The 15376-nt window shown below is 39.9% G+C and overlaps 1 protein-coding gene across 5 annotated transcripts in view; it reads right to left on the bottom strand.

Annotated features, from left to right (window-relative positions):
• Window positions 1-15376, bottom strand: part of ARHGAP6 (Rho GTPase activating protein 6) — a 511877-nt gene that overhangs the window by 70567 nt on the left and 425934 nt on the right. The gene's annotated exons all lie outside the window — the stretch shown is intronic.

Below are 15376 nucleotides of genomic sequence, written 5' to 3'. Positions count from 1 at the left end.
TTCTTCATCCTGCTATCACCTTGTGGATTAGAGTTTTCAAAATCTAATTTCCAAAGTGTCTGTGTTTCTTGGGGAAGGAAATATTTATGGTATTCTTAAGCAATGCTGATGTCTCTCCTTAGGGCCAAGGCTCCCCAAAGTACTTGAGAAATGTAGTAATCCCCACAGTTTACATGTTGAAGTGGCGGTGAAATTATCAAAGCTGTGGTCAGAAACTAAGAACATTCTGTGAGTCTCACTGTTGTAAAGAAAGACAGTTCTTGGAGGTCACCATGCTTCCAGCTAAACTAAACACTAAGAAACCTTTCTCCTTTCATGTAAATTATTTGGCAAGGTAATTAGTTCTGAAATTTTTTCTCAAGAGGAAAAAAAAAAGACCTTGTAGATTCTTGAACCTCAAAACAAGTAAGGTTCTAGGACAGAAAACATTGAGCTATTTGATTTGTCCAGCATGTCTCATTATTCTACCAAAATGTGAGGTAGAAAAGCTGTCTGCATGGCTTAGATGCCATGGGTTTAAAAGCTCAACTATGGTTTTTTCCTTAACCAGGCATTCTGTGTAATCACTGCTTACTGTAATAACTGGTCGTGAACAAATTATACCCTACAAGGACCTTTTCCTTGCTGTCATTTTTTCCACTTTCAAGTACTATGAGTTAAGAAAAAAAAAATAAAGGTATAAGCTCGTGATCCAAAAGAACAGCTCTGCTCTTACCTTCTCTCAAACTAGGAGCTAGTCTGCCCTTCCATGCTCTTGAATGTGCAGCTATTATTATGCATACACTGAGTTGAAAACAGTATTTTTAACTTAGTCTATGGAGGTATTGTATTTGGAGAAACAAAAGTGTCCAAATATCAGGACAAGAAAAATGACTTTTGGCAAGTCATTTCCTTAAGTTATATTTCTTTCCTGGAGCATAAAGGAAAGCAAGGAGGTAGGAGAACAAAAAGACAGAAAGCATTCATCCCAAAGAAATACCCTAGATTGGTAACTCAAGGATATAAAATTGCAAATTAGAGGTGTTTCAGCATTACTTGTTTTAAAGCCAAAGCTTGCAGGTCAAGTTGAAAAGACTCAGACAAGGGCATTGACACATGGTGTGATTTTTGACCTCTCTAAGGAGCTAATGCTACCTACCTTCTCTGGATAGATATCATTTTATAATGAATAAGCAAGAAAGGAATCAATTATCTTTAAGTCATAGACGTTAATCCTTGGAAACGCCTCCAAATTTCTGCCAGTTGCTGTCATGAAAACAGCTCTCATAGATTCAGTCACTGGCTCAATGGTACAATTGGATGAAGACTATTAAGCTCCTCATCCTTTCCTTTCCCATTCCTATTTTTGATTATTCTTTGAACCATTTGAGTGGTTCTTTATGATATGTATGTGTGCTAAGTCACTTCAGTCGTGTCCAACTCTTTGTGACCCCAAGGACTGTAGCCCACCAGGCTCCTCTGTCCATGGGATTCTCCAGGCAAGAATACTGGAGTGGGTTGCCATTTCCTTCTCCAGGGGATCTTCCCAACCCAGGGATTGAACCTGGGTCTCCTGTATTGCAGGCAGATTCTTTACTGCTGAGCCACCAGGGAAGCCCTTTATGCTATAGAAATACCATACAAGTAACTGTGCTATGATTAAATCTTTAATCCTTTCCATTCAGTTTCTTAATTATTTCCTGAGCAGCAAAAGCAAAGCACTGTTAGACATGAATGCAAATCAATCTAAGAATGGTTTCCTCCCTACTGCTTGTTTGCAATGGCAGATGACATTGCTGTTATGGACAAAAATAGTTTCTAATCTAAACCCATCTTTATCCTACTCCACCCCCCATCCAATTTTTCCTTTCCCTGTTTTGTTAGGTGCTCACCCTCTGTGTGGTCATGCATCTCGAGATGAGTTCTCACCCCAGGCTCAGGAAAGGAATCTTAAGTCTAGCTCTTTCTGCCATACTGATTTGGGCACTGGCAGGTGTTGCAATTCTAGGGATTGAGAAGGGAGGGGAGCCTGCTAGGAGACAGCAGTGAAAATCCTTTTTCGCTAATAAAAAATACTTGCTGAAGAGTCACTGCTCTTCTCTGCCTCTTCATGCCGCCACCGAAGCAGTGATGCCGATGCTACCACGGTCATTTTGTGACGAGGGAAGCCAGACAAAGAAGGAAGTGATCCATGACTGGGGCAGAGAAAAAAAGTGGAAGGCCACTGAATTAATAAGTCCTGGAATCAGCCTATCTGTGGGCTCCTAGTAAAGAAATATAACCAATTGCTTTGCTATATGTTCACATTTTTTCGGTTTCTGTCACTTGCAGCCAAAGCATCTTTAATGGTGGATAATTCAAAACTGTTGCAAGATGTGTTTTGCTACTTATATTTGCACTAGCCTTGTCAGATAATGCAGGCAGCCCTAGAAGATTTGGATTTGAGTGGCATCTGAGATAAGGAAGGAGGGTAGGAACAGGAAGATCAGATTACAAAGAACTGCAAATCTGTAAATAAGTGAAGTCCTTAAAAACAAAGATAGCTAAATGCTCAGTTATCAAACCAGATAGTAATAATAAAGCTAAAAATCAACCCATGCTGGAGATTAACATTATTAAAGTCACCCATCTGATGCATAACTTACATTCCTATAACCTGCATGGTGGCTTCAGTTGTGTAAGCAACTCATTAAAATATTGACATTTCTTTCTTGTTTAGTTTCACCAAAGGAATTTATTACTCACTTTGAAGAAAAAATATTTGATCACATATAATATAAACACTAAAACATCTGAGAGTTATGAAGGTCTGATAACTAAAAAAAACACTCAATTATTGAAAAATAAAACTAAGATAGTGAAGAAAATGAAATGAATGGAATGGTATAGTTGACCAATCACATGGATAATAACTGTGAATTACAATATCAAATTAATTAATGTTAATCTCTTAACTCAGAGGTCAGCAAGTTTTTTCTGTAAAGGTCTAGCCTGCAAATATTTTTGGCTTTGTGGGCCACATGGTCTCTGCCAAAACTATTCCACCCTGCTGTTGAAGCACTAAAGTAGCCTTAGACAATACAGAGACAAATGAGTATGCTGCATTTTAATAAATCTTTATTTACAAAAACAGGCAGTGGGCTGAAATTGGCCTGTGGGCTGTAATTTGCCCTCTCCAATCTTGAATGAAGACCTCCTTAAACTACTTTCCCACAGCTTTCCACTTATAAAAATATTAGAAACACCCACTGATTGAATTTTTAAATCATCTTGAGGGCTCAATTTCAAATTATCTAGAAAGCTTGATGGATTTTAAAAAAACACTCAGTGTTTAATTTCAATTAATACTTATTTGCCTTTGTTTTGCCCAAAGGGAAACAAAGAAAAAAGCAAAAATGGAAGCTTCTATTCATATTTCAAGGATGGGACATTCTGGGTAATTATCAAGTTTACTTTTGGGCCATGATCCCAAAAGAGAAAACAGTGTAGTCTTGAAATGTTTGAAAGGTGCCAGAATATTTCAGAAAATGCAGTGACAAAAGTTTTGTTCAAGATGCCAAAGCCTTGTGCAGTAATAGCTGCTATTCCAACAAAGATATATCCATACATGTAAATGTAATCAGTAGGGACAAGAACTCAGATAGAAACCTATATTGATTGTCTGAGAACATGAAGGAAGCCATTTGTGAATATGAAGGCACAAAACATATGGCTTAAATAACCACTGGCTATTGTACTGACTTGCCTGCTTGGCACCAGAACAGAATCATACAGCAGCACACACTCGAGAATTTGACGTGGTAAAAGCCCTGGGGTATAGAGGAGAGCATCCAAGAAGAAAATTTCAAAACAAAACAAACCTGCAGCGAAACCTGGCTGTCATTTCTGGGTTTTCCTGGAATAGGTAGATAAGGCAACTCCTATCTGTCAGGGCCACCACAGGTCACTTGGATAGGATGCTATCCCCTGCTCTGGGTTTTAACACAGTTGATGTATCTGTGCTTTCTCTATCAACAGACTAAGAACTCCTTGAGGATATGGACGACTTTTTTGTTGTAACTTTTGGCTGTGCTGGGTCTTTGTTGTTGCACACAGGCTTTCTCTAGTTACAGTGCTCGGGACCTACTCTCTAGTTCTAGCAGCGGGCTTCTCATTACAGTGGCTTATCTTGTTGTGGAGCTCAGGCTCTAGGGTGCTTGGGCTTCATTAGTTGTGGTGTGCAGGTTTAGCTGTCCTGCAGCATGTGGCATCTTCCCACACCAGGGATTGAACTCATGTCCCCTGCATTGGGAGGTGGATTCTTAACCATTGGACCACCAGGGAAGTCCCTGTGGATTATTTTTGACATGACATTATAGCTTCCGCCAGAGGTTTCTACCTCTTCAAAACCTAATACTCCACATAGCCCCCTCCTTCAGGCTGTACGCCCAGCTTGGTACAGGAGAGGGAGCAGTGAAGTGGCATGGGAAGCCCCTGGGGGACACTCCACTGTTGGGCTCCAGGTAGAGAAGGCACTAGATGCATAGGCCGAGGATCTAGCCTCTTTCTGTGGCCCTAGGGAAACTGCCCCATCCATCTTACCAAGGCCCTAAGGGCCACAGTAACAAACAAGTCAGAGTTTTCTATGCTGACATTTTTTTGTTCTTTGTGATCATCTCTTCTCCATTCTATCTGCTTTCCAAGATTGCATTATTCAAACTGTGGGTCATAACTTATTAATGAATCATGAAAATTTAGTAGCTCGTAGAAGGCAATAGAAGAGAACATTGTAGAGGTGTATCTCAGATAACGATAAGCATCATTTATTTGGCTTGTGTGTTTGATGGGCTGAGATGTAAAACGTATTTCTCACTATAGATTTTGGACAAAAAGTTTGAAACCTTCTCCTCTAAGACAAACTTAAATCTGTGGGGCATGCTCAGCACAGGCTACAAACAGAATGGATTCCTTCTTTTAAGTGAAAGAGTATTGCAAATAGCTTTGATAGTAACCTCAGTAGGCAAGGGGGGCCTTGGGAGCTGGTTTTTCAACAAAGGAATAGATTCTGTGGTTGAAGATTACTCTGCTGCTTTTTAGGTGTAGTGGGCAGAATCGGAGAGGAGTCCTGAATTGAGGAAAGCAGAGTCTATGGTTATAGTTAAAGTGAGACATAATGACAGGGTGACCTAGGATTGAGGGTAGATACAAGACAAAGTGATATGGTGATTATATGATAATGATGATGATGACGAATGACTTTTCTTGAGAGTATAAAATGTTGGGCAATGTTTTCAGCTCAACATGGTTATTACTTTGCTCAAATATCCTGTCAACCCTGTGGGACCATCAATCAAAGTCGGAAACTGGGCATAGGGTGAAGCAATAGGGAAGCACTGCCATTTCAAAATCATTACTGAGGATCCTGTAGAACACAAGAGAAAGATGGTTGGTGGTCTTCAGAGAGGTGGGGAAGAGAGAAGTCAGGAGGTTACTTTTAAAGGTAAATATGCAGGTATGCATACATGTTTTCATGCATTCCTCAAAGATTTTGCTGAGAGTCACTGGAGCATTCGGCAGTATAACCAGTGTTCCAGATTCAGAAACAAATAAGAAATAGCCTCATCGCATGGGAAATCACAACTCTCTGGGGAGATCACAGCATTGGTGACTGTGAACACATAAAAGATGCAACTACCTCTATAGCTCATACACTAGAGACATTTGCTGAGCCCAGTGGCCTAACATTATTTTTTGGTCACCCTATTTGGTGATTGTTTCCTATCAGCATTTACACTGGAGTTTGGGGATCTGAAAGTAGATTTCAACTTCATTTTTATTGGGTTGGCCAAAAATCGCAAATGAAATTTTCAAGCAACCCATAGTTACACAGAAAGCTTTGATAAACAGTTCTAGTATTTCACCTCTTCAAGTGGACAACAGCAGCAGGGATAATGCAGAAATTGGAAAGTTATAGTTTCTGTCTAGTGTTGTTACACAAACACCCAAGATCAATTACCTTGTCCACCAGGTTGCCTTTATTTTTTAAAATCAACATTCAAATCACAAACCAAAGACAGCTGCAGTGTTAACCAACCAAGAATGTCATTCTCTTGATTTCACTGAGTTGTTTATTTGGGTTTTACACAGCCTGAGGGACAATGGTGAGGGACCACTTCATAAGGAAGCCATATAACTGAGCAATTTTGAGGCATCAGGGTACTCTTTTATTAGACTATTGTCCACATTTTCTTAAACCCTCAGCTATTCCTCATTCCATGATACTGTTTTCAAAATATGTAAAAAAAGCCTTTCTCAATGGTGATACCAGAAATTAAGTGAAGAAAAAAACAGCACTGAAGAAAACTTGAATATGTATTTCTCTCTTGTGAAACTATTCAGCTTTAAATATTTAGTCCATTATAATGAGGTTAAGCCATATCACCTACACTAACCTGCTTTACATACTGGGCATCAACCAGTCACTTCCTTTCATTTTACCTTAGACCAAAGGTCAGCAATTTTTCTTTCCTGTAAAAGGCCAGATAGTAAATGTTTGAGACTCTGTGAGGCATAAGGACTCACAGCTATTTAACTCTGCCACTGATGCTCAAAAGCAGCCATAAGCAATATGTAAATGAATAAGCATAGCTGTGTGCCAATAAGATTGTATTTACAAAAACAGATGGTGAGCTGAGTTTGGCCAGTGGGTGCCAGTTCACTAACCCTTGTCTTAGACCATTTGCATTAAAATGCTATCTAAATTGAATATCCATATTAATTGAACCTAATACATAAACACAACTCAGTTGATGTGACAAGTTCGTGAAAAGCATTGTTGCTATTGTTTTTTAGTTGTTCAGTCATGTCCAACTCTTTTGCGACCCCATGGACTGTAGCCTGCCAGGCTCCTCTGTCCATGGGAGTTCCCAGGCAAGAATACTGGAGTGGGTTGCCATTTCCTCCTCCAGGGGATCTTCCTGACCCAGGGACTGAACCCACATCTCCTGAGTCTCCTGCATTGGCAGGCAGAGTCTTTGGTACTGAGCCATCAGGGAAGCCCGTGAAGGCCATTAGGTGTTTAATTTCTTGATCATGATCTCTGCATTTGTTTCCTGGGTCTGCTGTTAAGGATTAAGCCATTTATAGACTAGACAGTCTGATTCAAGAGCCTATGCCAAGAGCAGCCTTTGACCAGGTAGAAACATTCCATGGTTGCCTCCATGGGAAAATCTCAAGCTCACAGGAAAACTCTATTGATAGATACGATCCCTCCCACTGAAAGACACCCTTATTTCTACACTAGGTTCTCTATAGCATCTTCAAAATTTCCTCATTGAAATGGCTTAAGTCTAGATGGGGGTAACAAATTAAACTCATCAGTCATCTTACGAGGTTTATGTAAATCTTACTCATTTTTATTGTGTGTGTCTTCTGGCTGAATAGATACAGAGAAGGGAGGAGTCACAAGATTGGAGAATCCTAGGTTCCTGCATGACTGTGTGGCGAACAGTCCACTCTCCTGATTGTTATGGCCAACCTGCATTAGATGGTGCCTGAAAGACACTTTTATACTATTAAGGTACTAAGTGGTTAGCCTGTCTTGACCAATATATATATATATAGCCTATCTCTACAAGTATATATCTGTGAGATACATTTGTGGAAGTAGCTTTATTGGGTCATTTCAAAGTTGCATGCATGCTAGCTAAGTCCCTTCAGTCGTATCTGATTCTGTGCAATCTATGGACTGTAGCCCGCCAGGCTCCTCTGTCCATAGGATTCTCCAGGCAAGAATACTGGAGTGGGTTGCCATGCCCTTCTCCAGGGGATCTTCCTGACACAGGGATCGAACCTGTGTCTCTTATGTCTCCTGCATTGGCAGGCAGGTTCTTTACCATTAGCACCACCTGGGAAGCCCAGTGTTGTCAAACTGCCTTGAAAGCTGCTGCAACAATTAGATTACTATCAACAGTATATGAGAGTCTGTTTTCTGAGAAAATATACTATCCAACTTTTGAAGTCATTCCAATCTAAGAGGAAAAAATAATCTCCTTGTTGTTGAGCTTGCATTTCCTAAATGAATATGAGGGTGAGAGCACCTTTACAGATATTTATAAATCATTTGAATTTCTTTTCCTGTGAGATGCATATAATTTGTTCACATTTTAATTATTTTCTTTCTCATATTAATTTGTAATAAAGCTTTTTATCTTAGAGAAGTTAGCCTTTAGTTTGTCAAATGTGTTATACATTTCTATTTATTTGTTTATTTACTTTTTTGCCACACAGATGATTCTATTCTTTTTTAAATGTCGTGAAACAGGTCACTCTATGTTTTCCATGTAGTGACTTCCTCCACGTAAAAATATATTAATATCTAGCTATGTTTTGTTTTAGTGCATTCATAGTTTCATTTTTTAAATCTTCAAATCTTTCTTCCACATCAATTTATTTTTATATAAGGAGCAAGGTCAGAATCTCAATTTTCCTCTCAATGGTAGTCTCATTGTCACAAATACAATAATAATCCACCATTTCCCCCTGATAAGAAATGCAATGTTTATGTCTAAGTTCTCATATTTATTTTAACTCAATTCTGAACTCTATTATCTTCCATTGATCTGCCTGTTGTGAAGCAGTACAATATTCTTTTAATTGGTTTAGTTTTATAACATTTAATAAATGGCCAGGGATAATTTCTGCTTGACCTCTTTTTCAGAGTTTCCCCCGTCTACTTACTTTCATATAATTATTTGCCAAGATGATGTGTAGATCAATTTAGTGATATTGCAAGAATTAATTCTTTAAGTATGTTTTCCGGAACCATGTCCAGTTTATAGATAATTTAGGGCATAATTGATACCTTTATATAATTGATTCCTCTTACTCAAGAAAAACATGTCTTTTATATTTATTTCTAACTTCTCTTCTTATTCAGCTTAGATCCCATGGTCTGAGACTATAATCACTGTCTTGTATACTGTATAAGTTTCTTACAGGTGCTGTAACACATGACCACAAACTTAGTGGCTAAAATGACTTAAATTTATCACTGACATTTCTGGAGACCAGAAGTCTGAAATGAGTCTCACTTGCTAAAAGCAAGGTGTCAGCAGGGTTGCATTCTGTCCTAGAGGCTCTAGTGAGAATCTGTTTCCTTGCCTTTCTTTAGTTTCTAGAGGCTGCCTGCATTCTTCGACTTGTGGCCCTTTCCTCTATCATCAAAGCCAGCAGCAATGCATCTCTCTGACTATTCCTCCAAAGTCATATCTCTCTTTGACTACAGCTAGGAAAGTTTCTTTGATTTTTAGTACTCATGTGATTAGTTTTGATCCTCCCAGATAATCCAGAATAATCTTGCTGTCTCAAAGACCCAAGTTGATCACATTTGCAAAGTTGATTTAGATATGTGAAGGAAATAGTCAAAGATTCCAGGCCATCTTTGAGGGGTCTAGGATTCTTCTTACCACAGATTTCTCAACTGCCATGTCCCTCCCTACCATGACTGAACTCAACCAGAAAATCCTAACTCCACTGAGAGGAGATTTGGATTAACTAAGGCTGGGGAACTCAAAGTTCAAAATGGTGTGCTTGTGTTCAGATGGTGTGGGTCCTGGAAAAGATTGAGGGCAGGAGGAGAAAGGGGCAACAGAGGATGAGATGGTTAGATGGCATCACTGACTCAATGGACATGAATTTGAGCAAACTCTGGGAGATAATGAAGGACAGGGAAGCCTGGCATGCTACAGTCCATGGGGTCACAAAGAGTCAGACATCACTGAGCAACTGAACAACAAAAACAACAACAAAGCTGCCCAGATGTTTATTTTGCAATTTAAATTCCCAGCATCTAACCTCGAATAGACCTTTTGGGCTGCCCCACAATCCTGCAACATTGCCGGGCCATTCACTTCCCGCTTTTCCATTCTTTCCCTCTTTCCTCAAACCTCCAGGACCTCCTTCTTATCCCCACTCCTAACAGATGAAATCGTTTCTTATTTTGCTGAGAGAGGAGAGGCAATCTGGAGTGAAATTCCACACGCTTTCCCATCATCTAATCTGCCTGCATCTGTATCCACATAACCCATGTCCACCTTCTACTAAACCTCAGGAGGAGCTCAAACTCTCTACGTGTGGCTTTGGATCCCACCACTGCAGTCCACTCTAGGAAATAACTCCAGTAATTTCCTAACCCTCAATCTTCAGTACTTCCCTCTCTGTGGTGAATCCCAGCAGCTGATGAATACATTATTTTATCATTCATCCGAGCCATGGAAGCTCCAGTCTCATAGAGGAAGACAGTCCTCCAAACATATCCATAAATAAATTCCTATAGTCATTCCAGGGGCTTCCCAGGTGGCACAGTGGTAAAGAATCTGCCTGCCAATGTAGGAGATGCAAGAGATGTGGGTTTGATCCCTGGGTCAGGAAGATCCCCTGGAGAAGGAAATGGCAACCCACTCCAGTATTCTTGCCTGGAAAATCCCATGGACAGAGGAGCCTGGCGGGCTACAGTCCATGGGGTCGCAAAGAGTTGGATGTGACTGAGTGATTGAGCACGCACACACAGTCATTCTAAGGTAACAAAGAGCAAAACTGTGAGCTTGAATATGTTTCCATTTTCATTATACCCACTATCTCAGTAGGCTTTATATCATTAGTTTAGGTTCTAGACTGTGGCGTTTGTATTTATTTTCCTAAGTAAATTCATACAGTGACTAACTCTGTTTAGAACCTCCACTTAGGTTTCTGCATGGAACAAAAGCGGCCATCCTCAGACCAAAGCTGCCATCACAGCACTCAGCACCGGCCATGCATTTGATCTTTGTAAATGTTCAATGTCTATAATCATCTCACCCAAACAGTAGTTTTAGAACTCTTGGGTGATGTCTGTTTTTTCCCACCCAGCCACACACTTCCTTCTCTCTTTCATAAGTAAGAGATGATTTGCAAATCATTAGCTCCCATTTTGATAGAAACTGTCAAAGTAACTCCTGTAGCCCAAACATCTTTGGACATCTTGATAGAACAAATCTTTCCCTGAATGTACTAGGACCCACATAGTCGCAGAAATAAGCAATGGAGACGGAGCTTGTAGCAGATAAGTTCTATAAAATTCTGTTTGTTAAAGGTTATTTATTTAATGGACTCTTTAAAGAGCAAGAACAAAGAGAAACATCAAATTAACTGATTTGAAAACAAAATTACAAAGAATATTTATTTCTTGTTATCTCATCTGATATGTCTCAAATCTGGGTTTCACATAACTTTTTAGAGTCATCATTTCCTTTACTATAAATTGTGCTTGCCAACATTTCTATTAAAATTTTTTCTTAGGAACTGAAAGATCATCTGTTCTTGTAAAACAGAGACAGGGCTCTTGGACCCCACCTGGGCCATCTTGTTAATTAATAGGGAAGTAAGGGCAGGCTTCGTCTCCACCTTAAAATCAAACAAAGACAAGACGAGGCAGAATGAGATTGTCCTAGGAAGCAGCAGCAACCTGGCCTGATGGCAATCAGTACTCATTTTTCACCAACTGCCAAAGGGATTTTCTTCTTACTTGAGGTGAGGATCTCTGTGTCACATTAGCATGAAAAGATATAACAAGGCTAGGAATTTCCTCCTGGGAGGAACTGGCTATGGTTGTGGTGTCAAGTAGTGAAGTAAAGTCACTCAGTCGTGTCCGACTCTTTGCGACCCCATGGACTGTAGCCCACCAGGCTCCTCCATCCATGGAATTTTCTAGGCAAGAGTACTGAAGTGGGTTGCCATTTCCTTCTCCAGGTGGGATCTTCCCAACCCAGGGATCGAACCCGGGTCTCCCGCATTGTGGGCAGATGCTTTACCGTCTGAGCCACCAGGGAATCAGAGTATGATGCAAAAGCCACAGGAGCCACGCATCGGTCAGTGAAATGTGCCTGTCCCACCAGCCACTCGGCCTAACCTACATCTGTCTTCTCCTGAACTCTTCTATGGCCTTCAACAGAGTCCAAGATACCAGTTTAAAGAATAAAAGTGGCCCCTCTTGCCACTTCTGTTTAACATAGTATTGGAAGTCCAAGCCACAGCCATCAGACAAGGAAAAGAAATAAAAGGCGTCCAAATTAGACAGGAATAAGTAAAACCACCACTATTTGCAGAGGACATGATATTTTCTATAGAAGACCCTAAAGTCTCCACCAAAATAGTATTAGAACTAATCAATGAATTCAGTCAAGTAGCAGGATACAAGAATAATATACAGAAATCAGTTGCTTTTCTATATAATAATAATGAACTATCAGAAAAAAGTAAAAAAAAATCCATTTAAAATCACATCAAAAAGAATAAAATACTTAGGAATAAACTTAACCAAGGAGGTGAAAGACCTATACTCTGAAAACTATAAAACACTGATGAAGGAAACTGAAGATGATACAAAGAAATGGAAAGATATCCCATGCTCTTGGATTGGAAGAATTAATATTGTTAAAATGGCCATACTACCCAAAGCAATCTACAGATTTAATGCAATCCCTATCAAAATACCCATGACATTTTTCACAGAACTAGAACAAATAATCCTAAAATTTATATGGAACCACAAAAGACCTAGAATTGCTAAAGCAATCTTGAGAATAAAGAACAAAGTTGGAGATATCACCTTCCCAGTCCTTAGACTACAGTAATCCAAGCAGTGTGGTACTGATACAGAATTAGGCACATAGAGCCCAGAAATAAACTGACACACCTCTGGTCAATTAGTCTATGACAAAAGAGACAAGAATATCCAATGGAGAAAAGACAGTCTCTTGGATAAGTGGTGCTGGGAAAACTCAACAGCTACATGTAAAAAAATGAGATTAAGACTTCCCTGGAGGTTCACTGGTAGAGAAACTGCCTGCCAATGCAGGGGACACGGGTTCAATCCCTAGTCTGGGAAGATTCCACACGCTGCAGAGCAACTAAGCCCATGCACCACAACTATGGAGTCCGAGTTCTAGAGCCCGCAAACTGCAACTACAGAAGCCCACGTGCTCTAGAGCCCATGCTCTGCGACAAGAGAAGCCACTGCAAATGAGAAGCCTGTGTGCCACAACTAGAGAGTAGCCCCCAGTCACCACAACTAGAGAAAGCCCACACGCAGCAACAAAGACCCAGTGCAAGCAAAAATAAATAAAACATTTTCTTTTAAAAGAGCCAATGCAAAAAAATGAAATTAGAACATTTTCTCATGCCATATACAAAAATAAACTCAAAATGGATTAAAGACCTAAATATAAGACCTGAAACCATAAGGCTCATAGGCAAAACACTCTTTGACATGTTGGAGCAATATTTTCTTGGATCTATCTGCTAAGGCAGAAGAAATAAAAGCAAAAATAAACAAACAGGGTGTAATTAAACTTAAAATTTTGCCCTTGAAAAAACAAAAAGATAACCTATGAGGACTCTCAGTGGTTAGGAATCCATGCTTCCAATGCAGGGGCCACAAGTTAGATCCCTGGTCAGGGAACTAAGATCCCACATGCCATGCAGTAGAGAAGAAGGGGGAAAAAAAGACAACTTACGGAATGGGAGAAAATTTTTGCAATGTGACCAATAAGGGGGTGTATGTATCCAACATACAAAAACAGCTCATACAACTCAGCATTAAATAAAACAAATAACCCAACTAAAAAACAGGCAGATGACCTGAATAGACATTTTTCCAAAAAGGGAAATGCAGATGGCCAAGAGGCACATAAAAAGCTGCTCAGCATCACTATCAGAGAAATGCAAATCAAAATCACAATGAGATATCACCTCACATCTGCCAAATGGATATCATCACAAAGTCTACAAATAACAAATGTTGGCGAGGATGTGGAGAAAAGGGAATCCTTGAACACTGTTGGTGGGAATGTAAACTGATGCAGCCACTGTGGAAAATAGTATGGAGGGTCCTCAGAAAACTAAAAATAGAACTACCATATTATCCAGCAATTCCACTTCTGAGTATATATCTAGAAAAAAACACACATTCAAATTGTTTCGTTGCTAAGTCATGTCCGACTCTTTGTGACCCCATGGACTGTAGCCCACAAGCTCCTCAGTCCATGGGATTTCCCAGGCAAGAATACTGGAGTGGGTTGCCATTTCCTCCTCCAAGGGATCTTCCTGACCCAGGAATTGAACACTCCTGTGTCTCCTGCATTGGCAGGCAGATATGTATACACACACAATAGAATATTACTCAGGCATAAAAAGAAAGAAATTCTGCCATTTGAAGCAATGTGGATGGACTTGGAGAATATTATGCTTAGTGAAATCAGTCAGACAGAGAAAGACAAATACTGAATGATACCACTCATATGTGGAATGCAAAAAATAAACGAATGTATATAGCACAACAGAAATAGACTCATGGATATAGAAAACAAACTAGTGATTACAAGTTTGGAATGGGAAGAGATGGGCAAAACTGGGATATGGGACTAAAAGGTATGAAGCGCGATGTATAAAATAGATAAGCATCTAGGATATATTGTACAGCACAAGGAACCATAACCATTATCTTATACTAACTTTGGAGTATAATCTGTAAAAATACTGAATCACTATGCTGTATACCTGAAACTAATATAACACTGTAGACCAACTATATTAAGGAAAAGAATAAAAGCGGCCCTGAGAGTCATCATCCAGTGAAAAATTCTGGGGGGTCAGTGTTTTTGTCCTGTTCTCTCTAGTCAACGAAACTGAACCTCCTACTAGAGAGGTGAATTACACAAGCTCACCTGTGGAGGGGAAATGACCGGACAAGTCCTCATATTCTAGTCTTCAGACTCCCACGCTAGTACTGTTTCCATTAGCCACAAATAAGCCCAGAAAATAGCCCCATCGGCACTGTTGTTGACGAAATGTAAGCACATGTGTTCACGTGTATATTCAGGTTGCTCAGTCTCTACATTTGGGCCCTTGGCATGTGTTCACGTGTATATTCAGGTTGCTCAATCTCTACATTTGGGCCCTTGGGACCTGACGATGCTGCTGTGAGGGACTGTCCAGTGTATTATAGGATGTTTAACAGCATCCCTGGCTTCTAACCCCTAGATGTCAGCTGCATCCTTCCTCTAAGCTGTGAAAACTGAAAGTGGAGCCAGGCATTGCTAAATTCTGGAGATTTAAACCTGAAGCTGCGGGAACCATCCTTGGTTGAGAACTACGTATCTATGTGTACGTGCATATGCATGATATGAATTATTTTATAAATAACTATTCATGAAGCATTCCCTCAATCCATCAATAAAAGAAAACAAAGGAGGAGTTCTGCAGATACTGAAATCTGTCAAGGCAATCTAGCTTTTATATGTAAGTTTTAGGCACAGCAGCCAACGCTCTTTTTATGTCAGGTTTACTCTATTTGTGTAGAATCACAGCTTTTCACTTCACC

The sequence above is a fragment of the Odocoileus virginianus genome, unplaced genomic scaffold, assembly GCF_023699985.2.
Source record: "Odocoileus virginianus isolate 20LAN1187 ecotype Illinois unplaced genomic scaffold, Ovbor_1.2 Unplaced_Contig_16, whole genome shotgun sequence".
Taxonomy (NCBI): Eukaryota; Metazoa; Chordata; class Mammalia; order Artiodactyla; family Cervidae; genus Odocoileus; species Odocoileus virginianus.
This window is presented reverse-complemented; position numbering and strand designations above follow the sequence as displayed.